This window comes from Natrix helvetica, assembly GCF_964273705.1.
Source record: "Natrix helvetica genome assembly, chromosome: 4".
NCBI classification, from domain to species: Eukaryota; Metazoa; Chordata; class Lepidosauria; order Squamata; family Natricidae; genus Natrix; species Natrix helvetica.
Genome location: NC_138550.1, coordinates 131,621,277 through 131,634,752, shown reverse-complemented (window position 1 = coordinate 131,634,752; position 13,476 = coordinate 131,621,277). Strand labels below are relative to the sequence as shown.

General features: G+C 41.7%; 1 protein-coding gene across 2 annotated transcripts in view; it reads right to left on the bottom strand.

Annotated features, from left to right (window-relative positions):
* Positions 1-2,559: 2,559 nt before the first annotated feature.
* NKAIN3 (sodium/potassium transporting ATPase interacting 3) overlaps positions 2,560-13,476 on the bottom strand; it is a 234,924-nt gene continuing 224,007 nt past the window's right edge. For both annotated transcript variants that reach the window (XM_081952568.1, XM_081952569.1), the window contains exon 6: positions 2,560-6,932. The gene's annotated coding sequence lies outside the window, so the exon portion shown is untranslated. The remainder of the gene's footprint in view (positions 6,933-13,476) is intronic.

Below are 13,476 nucleotides of genomic sequence, written 5' to 3'. Positions count from 1 at the left end.
AAGTAATTTTTCCAGTGCCGTTGTAACTTCAAATCAGTTGCTTACAATAAATGATTGTAAGTTGAGGAGCACCTGTATATAAAGTTTAAGGTATCTGCCTTGCCCTAATTTTGCCTGAAACAAAGAACTGTTCCAGGTTGCGGGATCACCGCCACCTATTTCTGCCTCTGCAACCCCCCCCCCCCCATATTTGGCCTCCATGCCTCCCATTTTTAGTCTCCACATGTCTCATTTTTGGCCATTCCAGGCAGCGGGGATTGCCAATGCCTATCACCGTCACCTGGAACAGGCCAAAAACAGGATGCACGGAGGCCAAAAATGGGGTGTGCAGATGCTGAAAACAGGATGCACAAAGGCTGAAAACGGGGCTAGTGGAGGCCATAAATGGGGTGTGCGGGGGCAGAAATAGGCAGCAGAAACAATGGACAGCAATGGCAGCAGTGTCTCCACAGCCTGGAACAGCTGATTAGCAGTATTCCGGGAGGCTGATCCAACCGCCAATCACCTGCTCGTGCTAAATCAGGCTGTGCTGAAGCTGATCAGGCTGTTTGCTGTTTTGCTGCAAGGAGGCAAATTGCTGGAAGGCAGAGTCTGGTGGGTGTGGGCCGGCGGGTGGATGGAACTTCAGCAACATTTGCTCTGTAAGACACACAGGCATTTCTGCCCACTTTTGCAGGATGGGGGGAGGAATGCATCTTATAGACCAAAAAATACAGTAAGAGGAATAATTTTACCATTAGTCATTAGAATTTAATTGGCTTATATATTGTGATGTTGTATAATATTTCACACAGATTAACAGTTTTAAATTGCCTTTTCATCAAATGTAGTTTTCTGTTCCAGATTGTGAATATTAAATGCCAGGAAGCTTATATGATGAGCATTTTTGTATTTTGCAGTTTGCTCATGTAATGTCTTTCTATGGATTCTTAATTTATTTTATTTATAATTTACATGTGTAAGGCTGCCAATGCACTACAGCTCAGAACAATGCACAAATAAAGAACAAAGCCCAGTAATTAAATCAATAACAAATTAGAAGATGGTGATAATTGGGGAAGGGGTAGGCAGAAACAGTCGTACTATAGTCGTGCTGAACCTAATCTTGGTTAGGTTGATCCACAGCTCAAAATAAAATAAAACCTGGAGAAAATAGCTACAGCAAAGGATGCTAACAAAATCTGTATTATTCTTTTTTACTTATTGCACTTTGCTTTTATCTCCCATCTTCCCCTATATCAGTGATGGCAAACCTTTTTGGCACTGAGTGCCAAACAGGGAGCACATGCACGGGGCACCGAGTGGGCCTTGTCAGGGCCGCGACCAAAAAGGAGGAGCTGCCAAGGGGGCATGCATGTGCCAGAAAATAAACTTCCGGTTTTTGGCATACACATGCGTGCCGGTCAGCAAATCTTCCGGTTACTGGCGCACATGCGCACACAATTCGCTGGCAGGTTCTAGCACTGCTGCATGCACAGAGGCCAGCTAATCATCACCTATGCATGAGCACCAGAAACCTGGAGGAGCAATGGGTGATACCGCATGTACCAGGAGACATGGCTCCGTGTGCCACTTCAGGCACACATGCCATACGTTTTCCATCACTGCCATATATTCCTAAAAACGAAGAGACTGCAGGCTATTTCCGTTTGCTTATTCATTGCACAGTTGGACAACTGCACAAATCTACAGCATGATTTTTTTATGCATTACAAGTCTTAGCTTTCTTATTACTATTCATAATTGTACGCCTGAAATATTAAATAATTCCGTTCTATCTAAAGATGAAGATAATGGCACTCCCTCTATGCTGTTTAATAATATCACAGTTATTCCCATGTCTCACACAGAGAAAATAGATATTAAATACTGGAGTGGAGTGAATTACTTAAGAACGTTGCCCATAATTATTGAAAATAAAAAATGAATAAAACAGAGATGAGAATGTGTAGGAAGTTCTTTTGATGCCATCCTGAATCCCCTTTACTAAGATACAATTGTGTAGCCATGTCAATGTCTACACAATATCCCAAATGAAGTAAACAAAATTACATCAAACAATCTAAATCTTGCATCCTCAATACTGTACAAAATAACAATGATGTCTCAGTAGCATGTTCTATTATGTTTATTTTTGTTTTAAAACATTCTTTTAATTTAAAAAAGTGATAGGGACTTAATTGCAAATGCAAATTGCCTTTCCAATAATGATTCTGGATATCAAATATGACTGTAGAACCTTTTTTAGAAAATAAAATGGTTTGTTGTACATAGTCCAGTACTTTACTTTCCAAATTATGGAAATGTTGTGGTCTGGTGGTTAAGGCACTAGGTGAGATACCAAGAGATTGCAGTTTTAAGTCCAACCTTAGGCATGAAAGCTGAGTGGGTGATTTTGGACCAGACATTCTCTCTCAGTCCAACCCACCTCACAGGGTTGAATTGAGTGGAAAATAGCATTAGGTATGTTTGCCACCTTGAGTTAGCTATAAAATAATAAAGGCAGGATTGAACAAACAAACAAAAACATAAATTTAAATGTACCCACTGATCCACAACATTCTGCATACTCAGTCTAGACGAGAGTGGTTCCTCTCTATGATGTATGGACAACTCACAAGGAAATGGAAGTAGTCCCTAAAGGGTGTGCCAAACTATAATTTTAAGTGGCCAAAATATTGGCCATGATTTTAACATGCACAACTAAAGTTTTTGCTAGATTTCTAATGAGTACACCAATATCATATAAAATTGCAGCCGATTCTGATCATTTTTTAACTTTCACTTTTAATTTGGGAATGAGGCAGAACCACATGAAGAATGCAGTAATCCTATCTCTAGTTTAGAGAGGGGTCCTGAAGAGATTTTAGTGACACAGTCTGAAAAAAATTAAAGCCTGGAAAGTACTGTTCCAAATTGTGATGTACAGTTAAGGTAGACATAAATGGAATGCAAAATTCCAAGTACCATTAGATGAGATCAAAGAAGAATTCAAATGAATTTTTAAAAAGGCAACCATCTCTCCAATAATTACTCTGGAACTATGGCTTTATGTTTACTCCTTGGTTTACGACCTTGAGGTTATAGTAACAGTCCCAGAGACTACAACAAACATTCATACTACCATATCTTTAGGCATTCCTTGTTGGCCTGATACAGAATGTACTGAAGAAAGCAAGAATCTTACTCCAGTTAGTGCAGATGAAGGAAATCAACATGAGTCTCTGCGGTTCAGTTAAAGAGAGTCACAAACTCTGTTTTCACCAGTAATTCTGTTTTCTAGAAGTCTTTAAAGTATTTGAAGTGGTGCTTCACAATTCTACTTATAAAAACAAAATTGCTAGTGAAGTATGGTTGCTAGGTGAACACATGCATTAAAAGTTGACACAAGAAACCCATTGAAGCAGTTGTGTTGAACCTTGAGGGTACAGCATCTTTGCATGCAGCTAAAGATATTTGGCTCATGTCAATGCATGCTGCAAAGCACCTCTTGCTAAAACTTATACTTAATACGGTAATACTTTCCACACGTTTAGGAACTAGATAAAACTATTTTTACTTTTTTGGTAATTTCTTTATGGCAATGCCAGTTGCACTTCATATCAAACAGGCAACAATATTGCTAAAGAGTAAGTGAACACAGAATGAAGAAAGCACTTCATCACTGATTGGTGAAAGAGCTTCCAGAATGTGAAATTACCAGGAAATCAAGTTATCAATAGATCATCTGAATCTTCTGTTTTACAAAAGGACATAAAACAGAATGCAAAGAATGCTGAAGAAGCTTCTTGGGTGAGAAGCAAAACATCTTCAAAGAGAAACCTGAAAGTCCAGTTGCCTCTTGAAAAAGCAGCTATGGGACAATGCATAAGTACTTCTTTTGTAAAAAACAAACAAGCATTGTTTTCTGGAAATACTTTATATGCATATTAAGAAAACAGTATACAGAACACCATAAAGGACCACAAGCTAGGCACTGCTTTTAAGCTTAGTGTGCTGTTTGAAAACAATTAATATAGTATGGATATAATTCAAGGTATCATAGGAATCCTGCCCAATTGAATTGAGCAAACCATGATTAAGTTTGCAGTGTAAATATGTTGGATTTATAAAGTTGTAAAATGACATCCTACTGTTACTTGGGTTCAGCATATGTCTGTGATCCATAACAGATATATTTTAAAGAGAATATGTGAAGTTTCTCTAAACGTACCTTTTTGGTTAAGGAGAATGTGAAAGCATTCTGTCTTAGTTTAATGTTATTCAGAAACCCAACACAACAGAATGTATTCAACTGCTATCAGCAGAATAGCTTTTGCAATAAATAGTGCATATTCCTATAATTCTGACTCCTTATGAAGTAGTACAGAAAGAGAATGTGTTTTCCGTCAGTTTACCTCTCTTCCAAATAAATTATCTTCATTTTCCTCCTTATACCACATGTACAACAACATAAATTATGTTTGATTTTAAGCAAACTAACAAGGACTAAGCAATCTCATTTCCATCCTGATTGCAAATTCTGATTAGAAGGCTATATATGGTTGGAATAAAGCATGATTGACAGTGCTATAGAAAGAATATTAAAATACTCCCCTTAAAAACAAAGAAAAGAATAAGGATTTCATATCTAAATAGCAAAAGCAGATAGCAACTGAGTATTTATTTCAGGAAGTAGATCCAATTTATAAAGCTGCTTTTAGGAACAAAAATTATATCTGCTCCACAGTCTATAATTTTTTAAAAATTGCCCCTCAGAATCACTTTGTTAGGATGGGAGAACCACATAAATTGTATAAAATAATAAACAAATGCTATGGAAGGCTCTGTCCTCAAATACAATTTTGCACATATATAATGAATTTATGAATAAACAATGGGTATGTGAGCCAACTGAGGGTGGAAGAGCAAGTAACATCATTTGCATCCTGACTTCATTTACATGATATAATGATACACATGGCCTCATTGTGCCAACTGCCTATGAATGCAGATCTCCAGGTATGGTCTCAAATTCTTATCAATTCTAGCAAATGTGGTAGATGGCAAAGGAGGGTAGGGTTGCCATTAAGCAAAATCTGGAGATCGCCACATGGACCACTCACCTTTTAGGGATAATGTAAGAAATGATATTGTGGATGAGAAATGCTGCATCCTAACTACTTTCTAAAATAAAGTACTACTGTGTTTCCCTGAAAATAAGACAGGGTCTTATTTTCTTTTGACTCTCGAAATAAGCGCTTGGCCTTATTTTCGGGGAGGTCTTATTATTTTTGAGGTGCAAGAGGTCCCTTAACCGCAGCATGCTGATCAGCTGATCCAGAGAGGGCCAGAAGTTCTGTCTCTGGCACACTCTTGCCAGCCCCAGCATCGCTGGGCCTGCCGCTCTTTTTGTGGCCGCCACTAAGAGAAGAGTCGCAGTAGCTAGGGTTTGCAGGAGCGGCTTCTGCGAGGCCATTCCGCGTGGATGGCAGGTGCATGTGGGGTGCATGGGCCATGTTTCCCACTTCTCCCGCGAGGAAATGGCGGGGACCGGCTGCGCATGCCTTTAAATATTTTTAAATATTATCCGGGGAGGTCTTATTTTTGGGGAAACAGGATACAAAATCATAAATGTCACAAAAGGATCAGAATAGTTTAGTATTCCTTTCCAAACTGATCCCAAAAGTGAACCAGAGAAGCAAAATAATGCACCATTAGGGACGATAATAATGCACCAACAGGACGATTTTGTACAGCATAAAGACTAGATATTTTCATATAGTATCCAGAAAAGGATGAAGAACAAAAGCTTAATTCATATAGCACCAAATATCCACAGAAAAAGAAACACTTTTATGTCTCCCTTTTTATATAATTGGAAGAAATCAAAATACCACGTTAATACATATTCTAAAGTTATTTACAGATAAATTTACAATTTTTTGTACATATCTTCATAATGAATGCCTTCTGTTCAGCTTTTACATTAAGGCCATCATGAATTTTCTGAGGCTTATAAGGCTGTAGTTGGTGCCTCCCCTTGTTCCCAGTGTTGCACACATTCATGTTTGGCTCCTCCTAAGGAGAATTCTTTTTTTTTTTAAAAAATGTGCAAATTACACACATCTGCCCTGAATTCTGAAGAATGAAATACTTCTCTGTCAATTACAACAGCTACAAGGAATGCATCGTGGAATCAGAAAGGCATATGGGAGAAGCAGCCATATGCAAATTACCTTACAAATCTTATGCAATTGTCATTGGGGAAAAACACAATTGAACTAAGTGAGGCATATATTGGAGCAATCATGCAGAGACTTGAGCTCAATGATGTTGATCATTGTAACAATGGGAAAACTACTTTTACTGATCAATTCCTACAGTATGCCTATAATTAAGTGGGATTCTATAGAGAAGGCTAGTGTTCAATTTAGTTGGATGTAACAATTTTATCATTCTTGCCTTCCCTCTTGCTCATTTCTTTTGGGGGAAGTATGTGTGTGTGTGAGGATCTGTGTATGGCAAATAATTACTAGCACATGCAAGTACAGTACAGTTGTCTTACTCCAAAACTATGGTAAAATTCTGGAAAAAGAGGACTCTTTCACACGCTCCACTGTTTTCATGCCATAAACACTAGATATTTTGTTTTTAAAAACTTCAAAAAGGAAAAAGTTACAATGTACAAGTTGTCATAAAAGTGAGTAAAGAAAAAATTCAAGATTATCTAAGAAGGCTTAATTTACAACATTAATAAGGAATCTGAGGTGGTGACTGAGAAAGGCAGCCACATGTCAGGAGAGGAATCCATAGTCCAGGCTGAACATAATGAAGCCATGTTTCTTCAGTGAGATAGTCTTGCACAATTGAGATTTTGTTGCAAAGCCTGGTTCCTCCTTGTAATACTGCTATGCATAAGTACAGCATCAGTGCTGAGTCTTTCTTTCAACCTGAAATGAAAGTATACAAGTTACCTGAGAAGAGAAAGTTGGGAAGGAAGTTTACCTACTGGTTAACCTGGCTAACTTCTGAAGGCATTGCTACTTTTGAACATGGGTATAATGCTCTTCTGAAAAAGTGCCAAGACTGTGTCTATTCAGAGACTGTGGAGCCTTGATACTTTATGAATTTGATTTTATGCTTGCAAATGTTTTCTTACACAACTAGGTAACATTATCAGTGTGCCCATAGATCCAAACTAGTAAAATAATCAGTGGAAGCAGTGGTACATAATAGCTGATCTAGCTAAATACATTATAATATCCAGAATCATGGCTCTCATTAACTTCTGCCACAATACCTACTTTCAATTTGACGGTCAAACATAGCAAAAATTAAAGGACTCATAGCAGACACCATAGTATAGCAGCTAGAAACTGTAGCACTCTCACATACAGTACATAACCAAAAATATGAATCCAGTATGTAGATGACACCTTCGTCATAATAAAAAAGGAAGACACAAAACAATCAACAACATCTTCAAAGGAATAAAATTTGCAAGCAAAGAAGAAAATTACGACACTCTTTCTGGATATCCTCAGCAGCAGAGGAAATAACTGCATACACACACACTAACCTATTTCCAAAGGAAGACAATTTGGACTGAAGATGGTTTTGTGAAAAGTGCAGCTGAAACTGCAGTGAAGAATGAAGAGCTCGTTTTGAGGGAAGAGCTATCTTGTTCAAACTGTATTTGGCAAATTTAAAAGTTTGCATACTTTTCTGATCAAATTAAAATTTACTTATTAAGTACCTTCAGTAGTTTTTAGCAGGGCAAGGTTCATAAACAGAAAGCAGATGAAATGGAATGTGTAAATGGCTTTGGGGAATGAGGGAAGCAGTGGAGGGTTTCTGCTGGTTCGCACCAGATCGGGTGAACCGGTTGGTTAATGGATCCAGAAGTAAGTTCCTGCCCCGGCCCTGTCGCTGGCTCGCTCCCACCCGTCCAGAAGCTGCTCCATTGCTCACTCCCCCCGCCCGTCTGCACTATCATAGCCCCGCCCACCGCTCACTGATTGGCTACCTCACCAATCGCCCCACCCGCCTCTAAGAACCCTATCTAAACCCACTTATCTTTTTTTCCTATTTGGCGCTCTATTGCTGCCTGCCGACTACGAGGAGGTAAGTAAACTGCAACTAAGCATGGGGCAGGGGGGCTGCCGTGGCCCTGCACTATAAGCGAGTCTGGTGACCTTTTGCAGCCTTGCGCAGCACCGCAGGGCCACCAGAAAGCGCGGGTGTGGGGACGGCAGCGGGAGCTTACGCAGTGCGGCCGGCCCAAGTTCGGGGACCTTGCAAGGTCTCAGTGTTTTTTGTATCGGGGCGTGCTGCAAGAGAGAGGGAGTAAAGACCTTTTCCGGATTGTTGGTGGTGGAGGTGTGGGCTTGTGCTCACTAAAGCAAGTCCGGGGAAGTCCTTTGTGCCAGCTGGAAAAGTTCTTCACTCCCCCCCTTTTGCAGCATGGCCCGATGCTGCAAAAAATGGTGAGATCGGCGCACTTGGGACTGCTGCTGTGATGTCCAGGGAGGCTAAACCAAGCCGCGCACCTTTCCCAGCCACTTTCGCGACTTCCCAGAGTGCCAAGAACCTTCACGCTCTTCTCGGCTCCTCGCGACGGCAATAGACGTCCAGAAGCGGTGGGGGCTGGAAACCCTAGCCCCAAATGCCGATTCTGGACATCTATTGCAGTTGTGAGGAGCCGAAGAGAGTGTGGATAAGAGCGCAAAGGTTAGGATTACTGGGCAACGTGTGTGTGTGTATGTGTGAGGCTGGAGCAGTTCCGCTCTGAATGGAAGGAGGGGAAAAAAGTTGGGATTCTCCTTGCTGTTGCCCTTAAATGGCAGAGAGAAGCCGAACTCCCCCCCTTCACAGAGGAGCTGTGGCTCCCTTTATGCTCCCCCTGGCCCCAACCCTCCCATGGGTCGAAGCATCTGAAAGGGACAGGCAGGCTGCCACAGCTCCACTGAAAAGACATATCTGAGAAGATAAACTTTTCCGGTCCGGCTGTACCCGAGCTGGTGGAGCGCTCGCAACCACCGGCCTGTCGCCAGGGAGACAGCCAGTGAGGTGAGCCTCGTGGTTGCTCTGATAGCACGGGCGCTCCACCAGCTCGGGGGTGCAGCCAGACCAGAGAAGTTTCTCTTCTCAGAAATATCTTCTCAGTAAAGCTGTGGCAGCCTGCCTGTCCCTTTCAGGTGCTTCGACCCTCGGGAGGGAGGGTGCGGGAGGGCATAAAGGGATCCGCAGCTCCTCTGTGAATGGAAGGAGAGGAAAAAAGTTGGGATTCTCCCTGCTGTTGCCTTTAAATGGCAGAGAGAAGCCGAACTCTCCCCCACCCTCCCTTCACAAAGGAGTTGCTGCTCACTTTATGTGGATGTGTGGTATTTTGCAAGGACTGGGAAATCTGTCATGCAGTCTCTGAACCAGAAAAATGTATTTGCATGTTAATGGGGGAAACAGGTGGGCTAATTATAATCTTAAACTATTTTTGGTTTACTATACAGATAATTTAGTGCAAACCTGTGCACCACAGTATTAGATTTCTGTGGTTTTATCTTCCTTGGTTGGTTTTTGGCAGAGCTATGGAAAGCTAAAACAAATGCTGTGTAACAAGGAAGCATGAAACATTCCTTTTGATTCATTGGAGAATTAAAACCAAACCTTATTTCAAAGGAGAGAAGTTTCATATCATGCAACTTTCATCAAAACTGTTTCACATGCTCTTAAATCTTGGGAGGAGGGAGAAACAATAGTGAACATCTAGGAAGTAGGGTAGTAGTGGCAAATAATACTTTGATACAACTATTATAAATTGTTCAGCAATAATTTAACTAAAAGAATTGTGCATACTATATATAAATTGTTACTTCTTAGCAGGAAGTCCAATATTTTTTCTTTGGATTTTCCCATTTGGCTGAGTTTTTCAGTACTCCAACATACTATTCTTTTTTATTGGAGATATATTTATCCCCAATAAAATATATATATTTATTAATATGAACCTGTTCATATTAATAAGTAGGAAATCTGTTGGACATCAAACTTATTTTAAAAGTATCATTATGTAGAACTCTTTTTAGTAGTCTGGATTATGGAAGAATTGCAGGAAAATATTAGATAAAACAGAAGCAAGCTAAAATAGGGTGGTGGTGGTGAATCAACTTTTTGTTTATTGCCCATGTTTTGTTACAAACTACTCTAACTGCTGCCTGTTTTTTTAGCAATAATGATTACATTGAATATGATATTAATATATAAAGCATGTGATATGGTTCCAGGATCAGAGCTAGTCTATATTTGAATGGCCTGAAGGTGTGTTAACATTCAAGGAAGCTAAAGCTGCAATCTAGGAAAGGCAGTTCTTGGTCCTCTAAGTACTTGGAAAATAGACCACCTGTGAACCATATGTAAAACCACCCTGATCGCCATATAGAAGAAAGTATGAAATAGGCCTGTATAAATTATTTGGTGGGATTTCAAAGCATTGGAAAGTTGTGGGAGTACTTTGGAACATCTGCTTCGTTGACCAGATCTGGAGGAGTTCTCAGAGCCCTGTAAAATAACTTGCCTAGCTTTAGTACAAATGCTAGGACTGCATGGTACTTTGCATTCTGTTCCAAACAAAGTACTGAAGAGAATACAAGACTGTAAATATAGTACCCCACCCACAACTCTTTAAAGTAGATATTTCATGAATCCAGGAAAAAGGTGCCGCTGCTTTAAAAAGTACCAAGTAGATGCTGTTGGCTTTACATTCCTATATATTCAAAAACAGTGCATAGCCCTAACAAACATTATTATTTAATGAATTTAAGTTGTTGCCACTGCTTTGAAGTTAAATTCAGGTGTATGGATGCCTCTTTCTTTTCTGTGCAATTTATACCTCTATCTTGACTGGGAATGCTGACATCATCTTGGCCACTCCTACCAGGTCACATGGCCAGCAAGCCACTCCCACCCAGTCACATGGCTGGCAAGCCACTCCCACCCAGTCACATGGCTGGCAAGCCACTCCCACAAATCAGGCCACACCCACAGAGTAGGTTCCAAAAATTTTTGAAACCCACCACAGGAGGGAAGTGATGCTTATGCCTCCCCGAAAGACCTTGCTTTGTTGATTCATAACATTGGCAGCTACTGTTGCCTTGTTAAAGGACTGGTCCTTGCTAATGGGATGGGGAGTGAGGTTTCCATGTGCTTATGCTCAACTTCCTTTACCTATTTAAATGACATTTTTCCCTGGGTCCCCTTAATTATTTGTTTCCTTATTATCTACTCTCTGAAGGGATCAAAAAGATTCCTGGCCTGCTGTCCTCTCTGCTGATGTATCTGCTTTATCTTTATTTATGACTGCTTTATTCTCGTCTCACCTATTATGCAGGAAGATGCCTTCTGAGGAACCAGGGGTCTGGAGAGAGGAGCATGTCCCTACAGTCTGACCTAAGCATAGTACATAATATTGTCTTCTACAACATCCTACCTGTCAATGACTACTTCAGCTCCAACCTCAATAATACACAGGCAAACAATAGATACAAACTCAAGATTAACCGCTCGAAACTTGATTGCAGAAAATATGACTTCAGCGACAGAGTGGAATGGAATGCCTGGAACTCTCTACCTGACTCCGTTGCTACATCCTCAAACCCTCACAGCTTCAACCTTAAACAGTCTATGGTGGACCTCACCCCATTCTTAAGAGGTCAATAAAGGCACCAGCATGCCTACCGTCCCTGTCCTACTGTCCCCATTTATTTATATTCATTTCCTTTGTTCATGTCCATGTTTATACTTATACCTGTTATCTTTTACATGTTTGACAAACTAAATAAATAAATAAATTTAAATTTAATTGATTAAATTAATTAATTAATTAATTAAATTAATTACTCAATTAAAAAAGCCAGTAGAAACTGGGCAGATCTCATCCCCCACGCTGTTCATCGAATACACTGTTAATGAAGCATGTTTGATTGCATCTATGTGTTAGGAAAAGAGAAAACAGTGCTATAAAAATGGAATAATTGAAGGCAACTTTAAGCTGCTTTAGCTGTGAGATAGAAATGAGACAAAGACAATGTGACATCCTTAAAACTTTGGTGGGATATGTTTCTCCCATGAACAGAGGAGTATCAGGATAAGACAATTTTTGAAAGCAATCTAATGCCTATTTTGGATTAGTAGAGTAATGATATTGTTAGTCTGAAGTACTCCATGATTAGTTTAATATTTTCTTACATTGGGCCAAAGAGGTATGTGGCTCTTGATTTCTACAAGTATAGAGTTTATCTCCTAAAGGTTTGACAATTGTATTGTATACTTGGCTCCTCCTGATTGTATACTTGGCTCCTCGCTATACATCAGCGGCCCTGCCCGAGCTCCTCGAGCTGATCTCGGAGACGGCGGTTGAGATCCCCAGGCTTGTGGTTATGGGGGATTTCAACCTGCCGTTGACGGGAGCAGCGTCTGAGGTGGCTCGGGAGTTCATGGCTTCCATGACAGCCATGGGCCTGACCCAGTTAATTCAGGGCCCCACACACGAAGGTGGCCACACATTGGACCTTGTTTTTGTATCTGAGCAGTGGACGAGTGATCTGGGTATAGGGGACTTTGTTGTTACACCCCTGTCATGGTCGGATCACTCATGTCTCCGGCTGGACTTCCCTGGCGCTACCCCCCACCGCGAGGAGGCGGGACCAGATGGTCCAAGCTGGTACCGCCCCAAGCACCTGATGGAGCCGGATAGGTTCCAGATGGAGCTTGGGCCATTACCTGTAGCCCTGACCCGCGCTCGGTCGGAGGACCTAGCGGCCGCCTGGAATAGGGCGGCGGCTGGGGCCTTGGACCGGGTTGCGCCTTTGCGACCTCTCCTGCGGCAGCGACCCACCCGGGCTCCTTGGTATACCGAGGAGCTGAGGGTGATGAAGCGCCATAGGAGACGTCTAGAGAGCAGGTGGAGGTCCTCACGCTCCGAATCTGATCGAACACAGGTAAGAGCCTATTTACGGACCTACCTTGTGGCATTAAGGGCGGCCAAACGTAGATATTGCGCTGCTCTTATTGCGTCCGCAGATAACCGCCCTGCCGCCCTGTTTAGGGTGACCCGCTCCCTCTTGTCACAGAGGACGCAAGGGGCACCCTTGCAGGGCAGAGCAGAGGAGTTTGGGGAATATCTGCAGGATAAAGTCGCTCAGATCCGGAGCGGATGGGCCCCCCTCAGTGGACCGGACGGGCCGCCAACAGCGAGTCTTGTGAGACCATCCTGGGAGGAGTTTGATTCTGTTGCCCCCGAGGATTTGGATAGGTTGCGTGGACGGCTGCGACCCACCACATGTTTAAAGGACCCGTGTCCCTCCTGGTTGGTACTGGCATCTTGGGAGGTGACCTGAGGCTGGCTTCTGGGCCTTGTGAATGCCTCATTGGGTGAGGGATCCTTACCAGCCGCCTTGAAGGAGGCGGTGGTGAGACCCTTACTTAAGAGGCCTGCACTCG